General features: G+C 52.8%; 1 protein-coding gene across 7 annotated transcripts in view; it reads left to right on the top strand.

Moving 5' to 3' along the window:
• The first annotated feature begins 915 nt into the window (after positions 1–915).
• Positions 916–17,876, top strand: part of STAT5B (signal transducer and activator of transcription 5B) — a 45,228-nt gene continuing 28,267 nt past the window's right edge. For 4 of the 7 annotated variants that reach the window (XM_048829969.2, XM_048829976.2, XM_048829968.2 and 1 more), the window contains exon 1: positions 10,527–10,769. The gene's annotated coding sequence lies outside the window, so the exon portion shown is untranslated. Of the gene's footprint in view, positions 1,011–4,882; positions 4,968–10,526; positions 10,770–17,876 lie in introns of those variants that run through there. The other 3 variants (XM_048829974.2, XM_048829971.2, XM_075123729.1) reach the window with 2 other exon arrangements.

Below are 17,876 nucleotides of genomic sequence, written 5' to 3'. Positions count from 1 at the left end.
GGGGGGCCGGGCGCTGGGCCGGGGGGGAGGGGCCGGGCGCTGAGCTCGGGGGGGGCTCAGGGGAGAGGGGGGCGGGGCCGGGGGCTCAGGTGGGGCGGGGGCGGGGCTCGGGGGGCCGGGCGCTGGGCTCAGAGGAGAGGGGGGCGGGGCCGGGTGCTGGGCCGAGGGGGCTCAGTGGGGGTGGGGCCGGGCGCTGGGCTCGCGGGGGGGGCTCAGGGGAGAGGGGGCGGGGCCGGGGGGCTCGGGGGCGGGGGGCTCAGGGGGCCGGGGGCGGGGCTCGGGGGGCCGGGGGCGGGGCTCGGGGGGCTCAGGGGAGAGGGGGGCGGGGCGCTGGGCTCAGAGGAGGGGGGGGCTCGGGGGGGCCGGGCGCTGGGCTCGCGGGGGGGGGGGCGCTCAGGGGAGAGGGGGCGGGGCCGGGGGGCTCGGGGGCGGGGGGCTCGGGGGGCCGGGGGGGGCTCAGGGGAGGGGGGGCGGGGCGCTGGGCTCAGAGGAGGGGAGGCTCGGGGGGGCCGGGCGCTGGGCCGGGGGGGGGCTCAGGGGAGAGGGGGCGGGGTCGGTGGCGGGGCCGGGGGGCTCAGGTGGGGCGGGGGCGGGGCTCGGGGGGCCGGGCGCTGGGCTCAGAGGAGAGGGGGGCGGGGCCGGGTGCTGGGCCGAGGGGGCTCAGTGGGGGTGGGGCCGGGCGCTGGGCTCGCGGGGGGGGGGCGCTCAGGGGAGAGGGGGCGGGGCCGGGGGCTCGGGGGGCGGGGCCGGGCGCGGGGCCGAGGGGGCTCAGTGGGGGCGGGGCCGGGCGCTGGGCTCGCGGGGGGGGGGCGCTCAGGGGAGAGGGGGCGGGGCCGGGGGCTCGGGGGGCGGGGCCGGGCGCGGGGCCGAGGGGGCTCAGTGGGGGCGGGGCCGGGCGCGGGGCCGGGGGCGGGGCCGGAGGGGGCAGAGCCGGCCCCGGAGCTGAGTCGGGAGCAGCCGCCGCGGAGCGAAGCGGAAGCCGGGGCCGGAGCCGCCCGGCGCGGCCGGAGGTAGGAGCGGGCCGGGCCGGGCCGGGTTTCCCTCCAGCCCCGGGGCGCCGCCCCCGACGCTCGCTCCGGCCGCCCGCGCGGGCCGGGCCCGGGGACCCCGGTGGGGGCGGGGCCCGCGGGCGGTAAACAAGGGAGGGCGGCAGCGCGCGGCCTGGCCGGGCCCGGGGCGGCGACTCGGACAGACCGACACGGTGACTGACTGACAGACACTGACCCAGAGACTGGCTGACAGACAGACACACGCTGACACAGACACTGGCTGACTGACGCACACACACTGACTGGCTCTGACTGACTGGCTGACTGACAGACAGACAGACAGACACTGGCTGACAGACAGACAGACACTGGCTGACTCTGACTGGCTGGCTGGCTGGCTGACAGACAGACAGACAGACACTGGCTGACTGACACAGACTGGCTGACTGACGCACACACTGACTGACTCTGGCTGGCTGACAGACAGACACTGACACAGAGACTGGCTGGCTGGCTGACTGGCTGACAGACAGACAGACGCTGGCTGACTGGCTGACAGACAGACAGACGCTGGCTGACTGGCTGACTGACTGACTGACAGACGCTGGCTGACTGGCTGACTGACTGACTGACAGACGCTGGCTGACTGGCTGACAGACAGACAGACGCTGGCTGACTGGCTGACAGACGCTGGCTGACTGGCTGACTGGCTGACAGACGCTGGCTGACTGGCTGACTGACTGACAGACTGACAGACGCTGGCTGACTGACAGACAGACGCTGGCTGACTGGCTGACGCTGACTGACAGACAGACGCTGGCTGACTGGCTGACGCTGACAGACAGACAGACGCTGGCTGACTGGCTGACGCTGACAGACAGACAGATGCTGGCTGACTGGCTGACGCTGACAGACAGACAGACGCTGGCTGACGCTGACAGACAGACAGACGCTGGCTGACTGGCTGACGCTGACTGACTGACACACACAGGCTGACTACCATTGACGGGCTGACACTGCCAGGCTGTTGAGTGAGACAGAGGCCCAGACAGACAGACCGTCACCGGTCTGGGTCATCCTGAGTGGCTGTGAGGAAAGAGAGGCAGGAGGAGCCCTGTGGGGCGCGGGTCCCTGCGCCAGGAGGTGGCGGGATCCCCATGAGGACATTCCCATGTGCTGCTCTCTCCCCTCCTAAATTCTTGAAGGAACCTCACACTCCCTCCTTCCGGAAGAGAATGGTGTTCCCAGAGCCATAAGAACGGCCACACTGGGTCAGACCAAAGGTCCATCTAGCCCAGTGTCTGGTCTTCTGGCAGTGCCCAATGCCAGGTGCCCCACAGGGAATGGACAGAACAGGGAATCATCAAGCGATCCATCCTCTGTCTCCCATTTCCAGCTCTGGCAAACAGAGGCTAGGGACACCATGCCCAGCCTGGCTAATAGCCATTGATGGACCTGTTCTCCATGAACTTATCTAGTTCTTTTCTGAACCCAGTTATAGTCTTGGCCTTCACAACATCCTCTGGCAAGGAGTTCTACAGACTGACTGTGCGTTTGTGGAAAAAATACTTCCTTTTGTTTGTTTTAAACCTGATGCCTGTTAATTTCATTGGGTGACCCCTAGTTCTTGTGTTATGACAAGGAGTAAATAACACTTCCTGATTTACTCTCTCCACCCCAGTCATGATTTTATAGACCTTGATCATATCCCCCCTTAGTCATCTTTTTTCCAAGCCAAGAAGTCCCAGTCTTATTAATCTCTCCTCATATGGAAGCCGTTCCATACCCCTCATCATTTTTGCTGCCCTTTTCTGAACCGTTTCAAATTCCAATAGATCTTTTTTGAGTTGGGGCAACCACATCTGCATGGAGTATTCAAGATGAGGGTGTACCCTGGATTTATAGAGAGGCCAGGATTAGTGCGTGATCTCTCTCGTCATCGGGGGGTCCCCGTTCTTAACTGGCAATGTCCTGTCATCAGCCTGGCACTCTTGTTCCAACTCTGTGCTGCTCCGTGCTGTAGTTCAAAGTGCTGCATGAAAATCTGGTCCTGGTGATTGCACTCGGGATAGTAGCTGATTTGGCTAGAGCCCGGGGTGTCTAGTGCATGAAAGCCACTCCCACCAGCTGTGTCTAATTGAGCAGTTTGGGAACAAACCAGCTTCCACTGTTTTGCTAGCTCTGGCGATGGTGCTAGAGTAAGGCCTTGCTTCCACGTAGACAGTGCAGACCCCAGCGCAGCTAAAGCAGGGCACCCGCTGCCTCCCCCCGTGTGGCTGAGGTTTTGCCAGTATGACGGTGCTTTTACCCGCATAGCTTATTCCCATATGGGAAGGACAATACGCTATATTGGTACAAGGCACCTTTATACTGGTATAACTGCATCCACAGCAGGAATTGTACTGGTACACCTATATCCGTAACAAACCACCCCCCAGCTCACATAAGTATGCTGGTACAAACCGTGTGGTTGGCCAGATGTAAGAGAGGGCAAGAGTGTGTGTGGCTGCCGCGTTGTACAATGGGGCGCTGACCTGGTCAGGGCCTCTAGGCCCGACTGTAATATGCATAGATAATAATATTTTCAACCTGCTTGAAGCAAAATTATGCAACATGGTAGTAAAAAGGCTTGTGCTATCTCTGCATCAGAGCTAATGCCGTGATAGGAGATCACCTGAAGAACCCTAGCATAGGAAGACAAGGAGGGCAGGAGATCTTGCAGAGTGGGTGAGTCAGTGACAGGGCAGAGGAGATGCCAGCCACGGAGGACAGTTTGAACAAGTAAAAAGAAATGGAATGTTTTGTGTTGTCAAAGCCCTGACCCTGTAATCAGACCTGTACGGAGCCCCGTAGACTTCACCTATGTGCAGGTGCATGGGTCTGTCTGCTCAGGTCCAGTTGTGGGATCAGTTATAGGATCAAGGCCTAATTGTATGGTTCTGAAATGCACAGCCCCCGGATTGCATTGCCCAGAAACCAAAGTGAAACCAACATCTTGGTTTTAGAGTTGTTTTGTACCTGCCCTTTGAAGAGGGGATTTCTTCAAACACCTGCTTCACATGAGCCAGGATGGGGTGGGGAGGAAGTGTTAAAGTCGACCAAGAGAGGTAACAGCTTTGTAAATATTTTGGTCATTGTGAAACTCAGTGTCACTAAACCCGACGTAAAAACCCCCAAACCTTGGGTGCAGGCTATAGGTAGTTTTTGCAGTGTCAGTACCAGGGCCTTACTGCTGGCAGTGTGTTTGTGTGGTGAGAGCAGAGACAAACTACTTAATTCAGTTCTCAAGCTGGTTGCATAGCATCTCTGTCTCTTCCAGTGAAATTCACATCCTGTCTCACAGAGCCGGCATAACCTCTGTTCTTTTCCTAGGTAAGCCTTATGGGGTGTGAAAGACAGGTCTCGTGGCCATCACCCAGTGTCCTTTCTAGAGTGACATCCATACCATGCTTGTGGTATAGGGCATTAGTCTGAAATGTTGGACTTCTCGCTCTTCCCCACAACACTATCCCCCTCCCCCAGCCGACTTCAATACAAACAAGGTGCCTTGGCCTGGGAATGATAGGCCAGTTAGGATTGACTGGCATGATAGAGGGCCTGTCTTGGAGATGACTGTGAGGATGGTGGTGAGAGTTCAGCCTGCTGCCTCGGTCCAGGTACAGTTTGCATTCCCTGTTGTACGGTGTGAAAAAGTGGATTTCCCCTCCTCAGCTTAAACCTCTAGAGCATGTTGCTATAGGCTTTATTATATATTATTTGTATTGTCATAGCACCCAGGAGACCTACTCATGGACCAGCACCCCATTGTGCTAGGTACTATACAAACAGTACAAACAAGATGGTAGCATGATGCTATTTGGTACTTCCCCCATATGTGTCTCTTTGTACGTAGGTGTTTCGTTTCCTAGCCTTGTGTGTCATCCTGGGAACTGGGCTGAGAACAGTTGAAAAGCTGAAATCCAAACAACTGAAGAAAGGGTAATTTTCATTTTTTTTAATGAGGCAAAGGGACTTTTGGTAGCTTTTGTTTTCTTCTCTATTCGGTTTTTAACATTACCATTTTGTTTCAGAATCAGTAATGGTTGATAGAGTGACACTGCAGAAAAACCTGTAGGGCTTAGGGACAGGGACTGTTTGTAAATGGCTTCTGACTGTGGAAGGGAGATCTGATACTCGTGTAGCACTTCACGCCCTCCCAATGCGGGGCAGTCACAAACAAGGCCTGGTAGACACTCCCTGTTGCAGCAGTGCAACTCCACACACACTCACACCCTCCCATGCAGACACGATTTACACTGGTGCAATGTGACTTGCACCAGGGCAGCTTACTCCAGTTTCAGACTAGGATAGGTAGCAAGGTGCGAATTGAGTTGGCAGTGATGCAAATCCACCAGTGGTGGATGTTCCAGCGTAGACAGGCCATTACTAGTCACCTCCCTGCTCCATGACTGTCCCTGTGTTACTGAAGAGGAAGAAGAGGCCTTGCCCAGGGTCACCCAGGGAATTACTGACAGTCTGGGGGTAGAATTTGGGAATTTTTGGGTGCTGGGTTTCTGCCAAGACCACTAGACGTACTGCTTGGAACCCAGGGGGCATGAGCAGCAGGGTGGATTACCTAGGTCTAATCTGCAGAAACTCTACTCACGTGGTTGGTTCCCAGTCTGGTAGCTCTCAGGATTGCGCAGGCTGAATCTAGACTCTGGCCCCTTTCGAGGCCGGGGTCTCTCTAAGTGCCAGCCCTGTACCAAGCTGTGGGTGGGGCAGAGCTGTGCAGCACTGGCTGCCCCTTACAATGCTCTGCTCCATGTTGCATGTTGTGGAACGTGTTTAGAGCAGGCAGGAATCTGCGGGATCTTATTTCATGCACCGCACTGTCCTGGGAGCCGAGCTGGGGGCTGCTCGGGGGCTTGTGGGTAGCAATACACCAGCTCCAGCCTGTTGGGCTGTTTGCACCTGTGCCTACTGGCCAGGCTGCAGTGCCCCTAACGTATTATGAGCTCTCTTGGCTTGTGCTGTGCATGGCGTCTTGGGAGTTAAACCCAGGTTCTGGGAACACCCCAGGGATCAGTAACCAAGCCCAGCTGAAGGCCCCAAGTTAGGTTGTTTTTTCTTTGCAGTAGCACTCGCTGCATGCCAGCACCTTTCCAAACATGTAAGGATGGCCCCTGCTCCAAGGGACTCGCAGCTGAATGACAAAGGTCGGTGGAAGCGGGGCACAGACAGGCAGTTTGCGTAAGCTCATACACAGATCCAGGAGATTCACCATCGCAGCAGGGCAGAGGTATCTTTAAGAGGGACTGAAATGTGGACAAGCTGGGGCCCTGCAGAGGAGCTCAGGATGGTTCAGTGTTGCCTGGGGGCCGCCTGGGAAAGGACTAGGAGAGTCTGGTGACAAAGCTGGCCGCCTTAGCAGAGTACAGTGGCAAAGAGAAGCTGCTCTCTAGTTTAGAAGCAAAGTTTCAGAGACTTTGGGGTTTTTCTGTTTGTTTTGCTGAAGCCTAACGTACAAACCCTTCCCTTTGGAAAAGGAAAACCCTGCGGAGACAGACAGTGGTGGAGCTGCAGATCTCAGCCCCTTATGACAGCGGGAGACTGGCCTGTCTAATGTCCAGGCACTCGGATGTGAGGAGCAGGAGGCAGCTTGGCTGGGTGGGAGTCAGCTAGATTCTAACATTCGTTTACAAAGCGAAGCTTTTCCCAATTTTTTTGCCTCAGGGATGTTCAATTTGTCCCTGGAAGAGTAAGAAGAATCTCGGCTTCCGGCAGCACTTTGAGCTGCTGTCCAAGCACAGGGCTGTTGAATTGTGTTGGCGCTCAGCACGCTGGCTCAGAGCACGTCTGAATGGCTGCCTCTGACTGTGGGTGTTTTGCTCCTGGGGAAAGCAGACCCTGCGTGGCCTAGTGTTGCTACATGTGTCTGTGGGCTCGCTCCTGCGGAATCCCCCAGTGAGGCCTGGACCCGGGATGAGTGGCTGCTGCTCCGATTCAGTCCCCTGCTGACTGGGTGGCTGCTGTAAGTCGGCTGCAGGGTATTCGCCTGGTGTGGTTTCAGTTCCCTTTTCATGGTGATATTGAGAAGAGGGCGGACCCCTTGTTCTGCCTTCCGTATCTCAATATTGGGCTGACTCAGTGATGCGGGTCCTGTTTCAAATTTCATCACCACCTGTGAGGGAGCGGACCCTGGGTGGGTGTGGGTGTGGATGGAGCCAGCCAGAGACACTTCCCTCCGAGGCTGTTTGCTCTAGGGAAGTGGTGGGGCATAGGGACACTGGCATGGTACCTTTCACGGAGTTCATAGTATATACGGTTAACTCCTTGAGTGTTGGTGAGGCAGAGGGTGAGTGTCCTAGGGCTTGTCTATGCATAGAAACTGCACCGGGATAGCTCACACCTCTTGGCTGGCCTGTGTTCATGCTGTGGCAAGCAAGCCGCATCACTTTTGAAACTTTCTATCCACATGGTGCTGTGCTGCCCTGATTGCAGCCCATCCGTCGCTGTGCAGGTTGGTGTCCCAGGATATCTTGTCCTGCCTCCAGGCCAGCAGCGTTCTAGGCCATTTCCAGGGTGGCTTTGTGATGCTGCCTGGAGGCTGGAGGAATGTGCATTGGGGTCGTGCTCTCAGGATGGACGAGGGAAAAGCATGGACTGCAGTCAGAGGCGATGTGGAAGGAGGTGCCAGGTGTAAGGGGCACTGAGAGAGCCTGTACTGCCCTAATGGACAAGTAAGACTGTCTCCTGCTCGTGCTTGTCCTGCGACAGCCCTCTCTTCCAGCCCCTAGGGGCACCTCCTTAAAACCACCTTGCGTGCCTCCCCTGGGTTTGGCATCAGACCTCCAGCTATGGCATGCAGGATCTGTACCTCTCCTACTCCAGTGTCAGAAATCAGCAGAAGCTGTTGAGTGTCAGTTGGGGGCTACCGTGTTCCCTGTGGGAGAGCGGATGCCCACGGTTTGATCATGAAGAGCAATTGTAGAGTCTCTCGCCTTCCAGTGCGAGTGACAGTCCCGTAGGAGAGGACAGGGTGGCAACAAGGCCATAGTTGCGGTGCCTGGGGCACTGTGGGGGATGTTTGCTCTGCTGGTCTGGGGATGGAGTCCAGCCGCCGCCAGAGTTTTCAGCACTTGATTCGCTGCCATATCTCAATGGAGCTGCCTTGCCGAGAGCTGGGGAAGCTTTGACCCCAGATAAGCAGTGAAGTCTCTGCTCATGGGGTTTCCCTGCTCTGTCTAGCTGATGCAAAATCCCTGCTCCCTGCGCTCACCACTGCATAGGTGTGAGGAAGCAGTTGGTGGCTGTGCTGCAGAGTATGGTGAAGAAGCACGTTTGACTCAGAAATGGCTTTCGAGCTGAGCAGGAATTACTGTAGGGGCGACTTGCACCGGAAAGCGCTTCCGCGTCATCCAGGTGGGGGACTGTCCCTGCAGAATTCAGCCAACAGCCAGGTTTTCCTAGATACATTGGAGCATGCTGGAGAATTTGCTCATACGTTCTCTCTGCGCTGGAGAACTGTGCAGCTAGGGTCGGCAGAGTGGGACTCTGATTTTCTTATGATTGCAGCAGATAATGCTGATTATTTTTAAGCATTTTTTTCAATTTTTATTGATTTGAAATTTTCACAGTTGCAGGAAATTTTGGGGGTGTCAGACAATTATGTAATGACAGTCTCTAGTAAGTTCTCGACCAGAATTTTGCTTACTTTGCCTACCTGTAAATTTCGATTATTACTGATGGGAGTATTTTTTCATCGGGCTGTGTGTACATTGAAATCGAGGTTTACCAACATTTATTGATTAAAATCTAATCCTTCCAAGCCTATTTATAGCGTTGTTGAGAGAACCCTATAGAAGTGAGCTCATTCTCTACTAAATTCTAAGGGGGTTAGCGTGATTTCTATAGGATCCCCATTGGTTTCATTCCCATTAAATTCTTTAGGGCCTTACATTTTAAAGGCCCTCTCTGCTTGGTGTAATGATATTTCTGTGTTTGTTTTGAATGCACCGCATATGATGCCTTGGGATGCATACCTTGGGAGCATTTTGTATGGGCCCCTAGCATCCGAGAACATCCCGGGAGGGAGCTGTGGGGTCCAGCATGCTTTAGGATCTCCAGGTGAAAAGATGGTTGTAGCAGTGCAGCGTGTTACCCTCTGGTCTCTAGAAAGGCCCAGGTGGTGCTTGGGGCCCCGTGGCAGGGCTGTGAGATGTAGGAAATGTGAGTCAGACACTTGAGGGAATCCACTCAGCTGATTTTAAAAGCCGCTTTCTTGATGGGTTTGGCTTGAAGCCACAGGCAGCCAGGTGGGGGTGGGACCTGTTCGCAAGAGGGGGCAGGAGCAGGAAGTCCCAACCAATGGGGCACTCGTTGCAGTCCAGGGAGGGCTCAGGCCTGTCCAGCCCGTGTCCCTGACCGGTTTCTGCTGCTTTCTGTCTCTTGGCCACCCCGGGGAGCCTGCCCCTTCCCAGTGCTCTGGTGCAGCAGGCTCAGCGGATGGGTGGGGGCTGGGCTGGTAGCTAGGTAGAGTGCATATGGGGCCCCTCGGGCACACTGCTCCTTGCCTCGAAAAGGCAACACTGTCCCAGCTGGATGCAGTGCCTGCTCTGGTGCTGCTGAACCAGAGCTGCCTGCAGTGCTTCACCCCAGCCTCAGGCCAGTTTCCCCCAGCTTCAGCTTTTCCTCCCCTCCAAGCCATGGCCTGGGTGGTGTCATTGCTGAGACCGGACGTCATCTGGGAAGCAGCCTGAGCATCGGGAGGGTTATTTGAATGGAGGAAAGTCACTGGAAGGAACCTCAGTTCGACAAAGACCTGGGCCCCCTTCCCCAGGCCTGGCAGCTCAGATCTTCGCTCTCAGAAAGAGAAGCATGCGGGATGCTTTGAGCCAGACCCCAAGGGAGCCCAGCAGCTTCTGTCCCCTCATGGGGGCTGGGTTTGTTTGATTCCAACAGGAGCAAAACTCCTCAGGGTGGCGGAGAGAGAGAGGGACCATCAGTGCCAGGGTGAGAAGAGGCGGCTCGCTTCGAGGTAGTGGTGCTGGTTGAACATAAGCCTGGCCCTCCTGCTTCTCTTATTGGGGGGCTTCCCTGAGACCTCGCTCATCACCCTCCTACTTCCCTGAGCTCCGTCTCTGCTGTAACCTGAATGCTGCCTTTGAGCCAGAGGAGTTAGCTGGATCCTGGGGATCCCTTTGCTCGGCTGAGCCGGGCTCTCGGGCTCCTCCTTGGCTAGACAAAGCAGCTGTACTGTTTTATGACATGCCTTTCACATGGTGGGGAGCATATGTACAGACCAGGGGCTTTATTCGTGCAGCCTGTTCGCCCAGGAGCAGCAGGTGTGTTGGAAGGGCCTGAGCCGGCTCTGCCTGCCTGAAATCGGCATGCTGGGTGCAGGGATGGTTTGAGCCTTGCAGCCTCTGCCCCTTGATAGAAGGTGCTTTGCCTTCAGCTGCTTCTCCCTGCAGCGTTGGGAAACCTCAGGGGGAGGCGCCTATGTGTACACAGCTTCCTGGATGATAGGGGTGAGCTGAGCGGATGATAAAGAGGAATCCGCCCATCTAGCTGCACCAGAGAGGGGACGGGAGCGCTGGTTGCTTGCAAAACAAAATATGGTCGTTGGTGCTTGTTTCCCCTGCTGCAGCCGCTCACGTTCGGCTTAGTCCGGGGTCCAAGTTTTACCTTTTAACAGCAGGCTGGATTCCCACCGGGGCTGTACAGCTTCTTGCAGTGGAATATTATAGTCCAGCCGTAACATGGTCACGGATTGTTCTTTATTGAAACAGTTGGTTGGTAAGTTTTGCAGTCTCTGCTTTCGCTCTGGCTTCTGAATTCACTGCTGTTGTGACATGGACATTCTGGTTTGCGACATGGCTGTGTGTGTGTGATCGGGGGATTGCTAGGGTTTTATTAGACACTGTGTGGGTTGCTGGCTCTCGGAGTGCTCAGTTCTCCATTGTTGGTGTGAAAGCTGAGTGCGGTGTACACATTCCTGTCTGTCTACTCCCCACGATGCACAAATGCTGGCTGTTAAGCTTTGCAGGGGGGAAAGGGAGAGGATTCTTGCCTTTTGCGTGTCATAACCCCTTGTCCAGGCTGAGAACGGGTGTCCAATGCTTGCGCGTCTCTCCCATTTGTTGTTGTTTTCTAAAACGCAGCCATGGCATTTCTGGTGTGCGAGGGGTGTGCTAGGCATGGCTTCTGCAGCCTGACGGGCTTCTCTCCGGCACTGATGAGCCCATTAGTCATCTGTGCCTTTTATAAGTGCTTAGAATGGAAGTGCTTGCTTTCCCAGGGCAAGAGCCTGCAATACCATGACAGTCCTGGGTTCTTCGGCACTGGTCCCTGTTTCACAGGAGTCCTGAGGGGAAGAGAGAGAGCAGAAACTGCGCATGTTTCTGGTAGCTCAGGTGGCAGTGGGGAGGAGGGGGAGGTTGTCAGATAGGTTAATACCAAAATTTCCCCTTAGGATTCTTAGGATTGTCATCATATGGGAGTAAGCGCCCCTTCCCCAGGATCTGTGCTGTGCCTGCCTCCTAAAGGGCGGTGTGGTCCCTGCTCCACTCCCCCCACCTCTCCATCTCCTTTCTGTATGGCACATGGAATGAGTTCCCCCCTACCGCCAGCCCGCTGCACGCCGGCCAGCTCATCACACCAGTTCTTGCTTTGGGCCTCTCATTTTTCCGGGCCCCTCTGTTAGTCATATTTCTAATTTTAAAGTCCCTTTTCCAAATCCGCTCTCCAGGGACTTTTGTTATACACGTGTCTGCCTTTAACCCCCATCAGCAGCCGTTGGTTCAGCATGGTTGTTTGGTGTGTTCAGAAACGCTCCGCTTATTTCCCAGCAGGTTCCCAAGGATCCGTTGATTTTCCATTTCCACTGAGCTTCCTTCGTTCTAGGTCCATGGTTCACACTAGCCCACTCTTCTTCCCCCAATTTAATGGGCCTTGTGGACCATTCCTCTCGCTTTGTTTGCCATGTGGCTTGGTCAGGAGTCACTCAACACAGACAGAGTAGGGCTATGGAGCGTCGATTTCTGGAGTGCTTCAGAAAGCCAGAGATGTTTTGGGGTAGGGGCTGCAGGCTCTAGGGTGGCCCAGGTGGGTTCAAACTATTCTTGCGGGACTCTCTGGTCACTGAACCTTGGCCCGGGTGATTTCTGTTATGCAGTCGCTGTTGGAGGTGCGAGAGGCTGTGGGAGCCTGGGCTCATGGGGGAGACACACAGAAATGAACATGTCACATTTTTGATGAGACGAGAGAAAGCTTCATCCAAGCGCAGGCCTGTGAGCATGATGCCAAATCCCAAAAGCTTTACAGACAGAGACGCCTTCACAGCTCCTGGGCCATCGAGTGTTCCAGTTCCCAGCCCCTGGCAGGGCCCCAGGGACGTGCCAGAGCTTGCATGGAGTGCAGCTGACAGTACCGAGAGAGGGGTGTGAAACTGTTCATTGCAATGGATGTCAGCAACAAAGGAGTTAATTGCGGCTCGCCTTTAACCTGTAGTGGGCTAGGTGCCTGCAGTCAGAACTGGTTTCCAGGGGTTTATTGGCAAAGGAGGGTCAGCAGGGCTGTGCTGGGCAGGTTCAGGCAAGGTGTAGATATTCTGGTCCCTAGTCTGGAGTTGGCACGTGGGTGTCCGCATGGCTTGGGGGTGCTGGTCCATTCAGTGCAAAGGGTTCATCTCTGTTGGCATTGGCATCCCAGAAGAGGCTGTGCCTGCCCTTGCCCCATGAAGGGTTTAATTGAGAGTGGCCCCAAGCTCTTTGCAGACAAGGGCTGGTTGGTTTGAGACATAGGGCAGTTAGCCCCACGCTTGGCATGGCTTTGCAATGCCCCGGGCTTGCCTGAAACTTGGAAAATATGAGGTGGCTGCTTCCCAGGGTCCCGTCTCCCTTTGTTCCTCCCCCGGTTGGACAAGGACACTTCCCCGTCTCCCTTTGTTCCTCCCCAGATCGGATGTGGACCCTTCCCCGTCTCCCCTTTTTGTCTCTAGTTGAAACAGAAGGCAAACCTAGCTCTGTTTGTCGGGCTGTGCGTCTGTGATGTGCCCAGCGGCCCTGCGAAGGCCCAGTTACTGGCAGTGGTATCGGGCTGCATTAGGGTTAGTTGCTGATAGCCTGACGTACCCGGTTCCCCTCCCCAGGGTGTGGTCAGCGCCATGTAGGAGCAAGTCACGTTCTTCCACTAAGGCAAGTGCCAGTTTTGCACTTGCTCTGAGATGCTGGGAGTATGTCAGGTGTGTGGGGGACCAATGGGTTTTTATGTCATTATTCTGGGGGGCGGCCTCTCCATAATGTAACATCTAAAGCTGGGGGCAGCTTTGCACAGAACAGTTTTCCATTGAAAAATGCAGGTTTGTCGAAATCAAAATGTTTTGTGGGAATGTTTCAATGTCAATTAAAATGTTGATGGAAAAAGTCAAAATGAAACATTGTGTTTTTTGTATTAAATTAGTAATGTTAATACAATGTTTATATACGTATTGCATTGTGTTTCATATTTTAATACAATGTAAAAGTCAGAATGATAAAGTGGAAACAAAATATTTCAGTGGTCCCAAATAAAAACAATTGTTACATTTCATTTTGCAGGAAATTTTGAAGTTTGGGCTTTTTTCTTTTCAGTCCAGAATGGTTTTATCCCAAAATGTCAGAATTTCCCATGAAATAGAAATCCCAGCTCCTGAACTTTAGTCAAATCCAAAACTCCTCCCCCCCATCTCAGCCTGGAGGAGAGTCTGTTTTACTTTGCTCCCCTGTCTGATCTGACCACCCCTTTCACTGGGTTTCCAGGTAGCTTCTCTCCCCACACAGAGGTGGGGTGAGGTCGAAGTCTCCTGCAGTGCACTCGGGGCCCAGAAGAGCAGAGAACATCAAGAAATCCCAGTGGAACTGGGCTCTGCCAGTTTGTATGCGGCCTTTCCCCAGGTTACTATCCCTTGATTCATTTCACTGGGCTGCTTTGTTGCTTCTCAAGAGCTTGGTGCTTGCATGCCACAGCCTGGCTTACCCACGCCGCTGCGGTGCCAGAGCCCAGCTGGTCCCTGCTGCTGTGCGGAGCCTAGTGCTGGGTCCTGGAGAACAGAGGTTTTTGCTGCCCTGAGGCCCTGGGAGTCAGGTGTCTTTCTCTTAACTGGATACACATTGGCCATGAATCCGCAATCGAAAGAAGCCTGGTTGGTCATGTTTCTCCTTCAAGAAAAGGAGTACTTGTGGCACCTTAGAGACTAACCAATTTATTTGAGGATGAAGTGAGCTGTAGCTCACGAAAGCTCATGCTCAAATAAATTGGTTAGTCTCTAAGGTGCCACAAGTACTCCTTTTCTTTCTGCGAATACAGACTAACACGGCTGTTCCTCTGAAACCTTTCTCCTTCAGGCGTCTCTCTGAAAAGCCCAGCTGTTTTGCTCGTTGGCTGGGGAGGCAGAGCTGCCGTGGCCATGCCAGCGGAAGAGAGCCAAAAAGCCCTGGCTTGGGACCCAGGAAGGTTCAGAGAGCAGCATGTGGGCTGGTTCACTCCCCTAGCTGGCTGATCGGCACCTCAGCAAGCTGTCGCTATTTTCGCTTCAGACCTTCAGAGTGGGGGAGGGGGCTGCCCTGCCCAGCAACTGGCTGGCTGCAGCAAAAGATATTAACGGGCAAGCTTAGGTGCTGGTGGTCTGAGCCTCTGTATGGCTTGCCCGTCTTGAGTCCCTGGGAAGTGTAGCCTTGTGCAGGAGGCGTTCTGGGAGGTGGATCTGCAGCACAGACCTCTTGCTTTCTGAATGCCAAGATGGCTTTGATCCTGGCTGTGTGGTCAGTATGTCTGTAACAGATGGCTTGGAAAAGGAATCGTGTGCAAGGATGGGCTCTGAATAGAGTGTCAGATCTCTGGTGTGGCCTTTACTGAAAGGATGGGTGCAGAACAGTAACGTCTTGGGGACGGTGTGGCCAAGCTGGCCTGAGAGTCAGGAGAGCTGGGTTGACTTCTGGCCCTGCTACTAGCCCATTGTGTGATGCTGGGGGAGTCTCTGCTCCCCAGTTACCCCATCGGTGGAATCACTAGCCTCCTCTATGAGGTGCTTGGAGATCCCTTTGTGGAGAGCATGGTCAGGGTTGTGCGGCAGCGTGATCTGGAGAAATGTCGGTGCTGGGGTTATGAGCTGACGGGCTTGCGTTGCCGTGCATTAACCAGTGTGTGGCAGATGCACACGTGTGGAAATGTGTTGTGTTGATCTCAGTTCTCAGCTCTTCTGTAAAAATATTCGATCTAGGGCTGGCAAGCGATTAAAAAAATGAATTGCGATTAATCACGCTGTTAAACAATAATAGAATACCATTTATTTAAATATTTTTGGATGTTTTCTACATTTTCAAATATATTGATTTCAATTACAACACAGAATACAAGTGTACAGTGCTCACTTGATACTTATTTTTTATTACAAAAATTTGCATTGTAAAAAACAAAAGAAATACAATATTTCAATTCACCTAATACAAGTAGTGTAGTGCAGTCTCTTTCTCATGAAAGTTGAACTTACAAATGTGGAATTACGTACAAAAAAATAACTGCATTCAAAAATACAACAATGTAAAACTTTAGAGCCTACAAGTCCACTCAGTCCTACTTCAGCCAATTGCTCAGACAAACAAGTTTGTTTACATTTTCAGGAGATAATGCTGCCCGCTTCTTGTTTATAAGGTCATCAGAAAATGAGAACAGGCATTCGCATGGCACTGTTGTAACCGGCATCGCAAGGTATTTACGTGCCAGATGCGCTACAGATTCATGTGTCATTTCATGCTTCAACCACCATTCCAGAGGACATGCTGATGATGGGTTGTGCTTGATAACAATCCAAAGCAGAGCAGACCAACACATTTTCATTTTCATCATCTAAGTCAGATGTCACCAGCAGAAGGTTGATTTTCTTTTTTGGTGGTTCGGGTTCTATAGTTTCTGCATCGGAGTGTTGCTCTTTTAAGACTTCTGAAAGCATGCTCCACACCTCGTCCCTCTCAGATTTTGGAAGGCACTTCAGATTCTTAAACCTTGGGTCGAGTGCTGTAGCTATTTTTAGAAATCTCACATTGGTACCTTCTTTGTGTTTTGTCAAATCTGCAGTGACAGTGTTACGTAAATCAAATAACGTGCTGGGTCATCATCTGAGATTGCTGTAACATGAAATATTTGGCAGAATGTGGGTAAAACAGAGCAGGGGACATACGGTTCTCCACGAAGGAGTTCAGTCACAAATTTAATTAACACACTTTTTTTTTAACGAGCATCATCAGCATGGAAGCATGTCCTCTGGAATAATGGCCAAAACATGAAGGGGCATACGAATGAATGTTTAGCATATCTGGCATGCAAATATCTTGCAATGCCGGTTACAAAAGTGCCGGTTACAAAAGTGCCTGTTCTCACTTTCTGGTGACATTGTAAATGAAGCAGGCAGCATTATCTCCTGTAAATGTAAACAAACTTGTTTGTCTTAGCGATTGGCTGAACAAGAAGTAGGACTGAGTGGACTTGTATGCTCTGAAGTTTTACATTGTTTTGTTTTTGAGTGCAGTTATGTAACACACAAAAATCTACATTTGTAAGTTGCACTTTCACGATAAAGAGATTGCACTACAGTACTTGTATGAGGTGAATTGAAAAATACTATTTCTTTTGTTTATTATTTTTAATGTGCAAATATTTGTAATAAAAACTAATAGAAAGTGATCACTGTACACTTTGTATTCTGTGTTGTTATAGAAATCAATATATTTAAAAATGTAGAAAAACATTCAAAATGTTTAATAAATTTAAATTGGTATTCTATTGTTTAACAGTGCGATTAATCACAATTAATTTTTTTGAGTTAATCGCGTGAGTTAACTGTGATTAATCGACAGCCCTAATTTGATCTCTCAACTTCATAAGGCTCCTGGCTTCATAAGGAACAAGACTACAGTGTCTGGGAGACGTATTAGCCCAGGCTTCCAGGAGTGGATTTCCTTTGGCGAAAGTCATTTAGGCCACATCTAGAGCCCCAGCTTGCACTGATTTAACTGAAATGGGTTACAAACTGGTTTAGTGATATGGGTGCAACACCCTAATTCTGGCTCTAAATTTTCTGGCTCTGACACTCTTTTTAATTCAACGTAAAAGAGCATCCGCTTAAGCTAACTCAGCGTCGGGCACACTGAAATCAATGTACAAGTGTCCACAAAAAGGGGTTGGTCACACCAGTTTCCACACTGATTCGGTTAAATAGTGCAACGTGACAAGGGTTTCATCTTTATCCCATCACAAATAGAAACTTTGCTTTAAAATGTGTCTTTACAAATTGTGTTTCCTGGAGGGTGAAAGAAAAATGCAGTTTGTTCTCTGATGGAGGCTGGAGCATCGTGAAAAGATGGAAATCTCTCCCGAGACGGAGCGCTGTTTGCTTTTAGTGAGGCTAATATTGCTAAGGCTCTAGCTTCACTCTGCCTTATCGATCCTGATCTGTATTGCAGGAGCATCCAGAGGCTGCCAGGGGTCCGCTGTGCTGGCACATGCCGTAAGGACCTGGCTCTTGGGTTTTGGTCACAACAGACATTTTAAAACAAGTGTTTTAATAGTCATTCCTCTGTGTCCATAAAGCATGAGTATGTGACGGATTGCTGTCTGAATCGTGCATGTCCGTCTGTCTGTGCTGCCCCCTGCTGGCGAGGATGAGCCCTGCCGTCTGTGTATGTGTAACTTTTTGCAGGTTAAAATGAGTGCCTGATAGAACTGCCTAGCGCCAGCTGTCCTGTAGGCAGGAATCCTGAAAACTCCCCGCGCATCTGCTGGTGCCCCTCAATCCTGACCCTTGGCCCCCTTCTAGCCCTGGGTCGCTCACCTCCCGCTCTGATCCTGCCTATCCCTCACTCCTGACTG

This window comes from Caretta caretta, chromosome 27, assembly GCF_965140235.1.
Source record: "Caretta caretta isolate rCarCar2 chromosome 27, rCarCar1.hap1, whole genome shotgun sequence".
NCBI lineage: Eukaryota > Metazoa > Chordata > Testudines > Cheloniidae > Caretta > Caretta caretta.
This window is presented reverse-complemented; position numbering and strand designations above follow the sequence as displayed.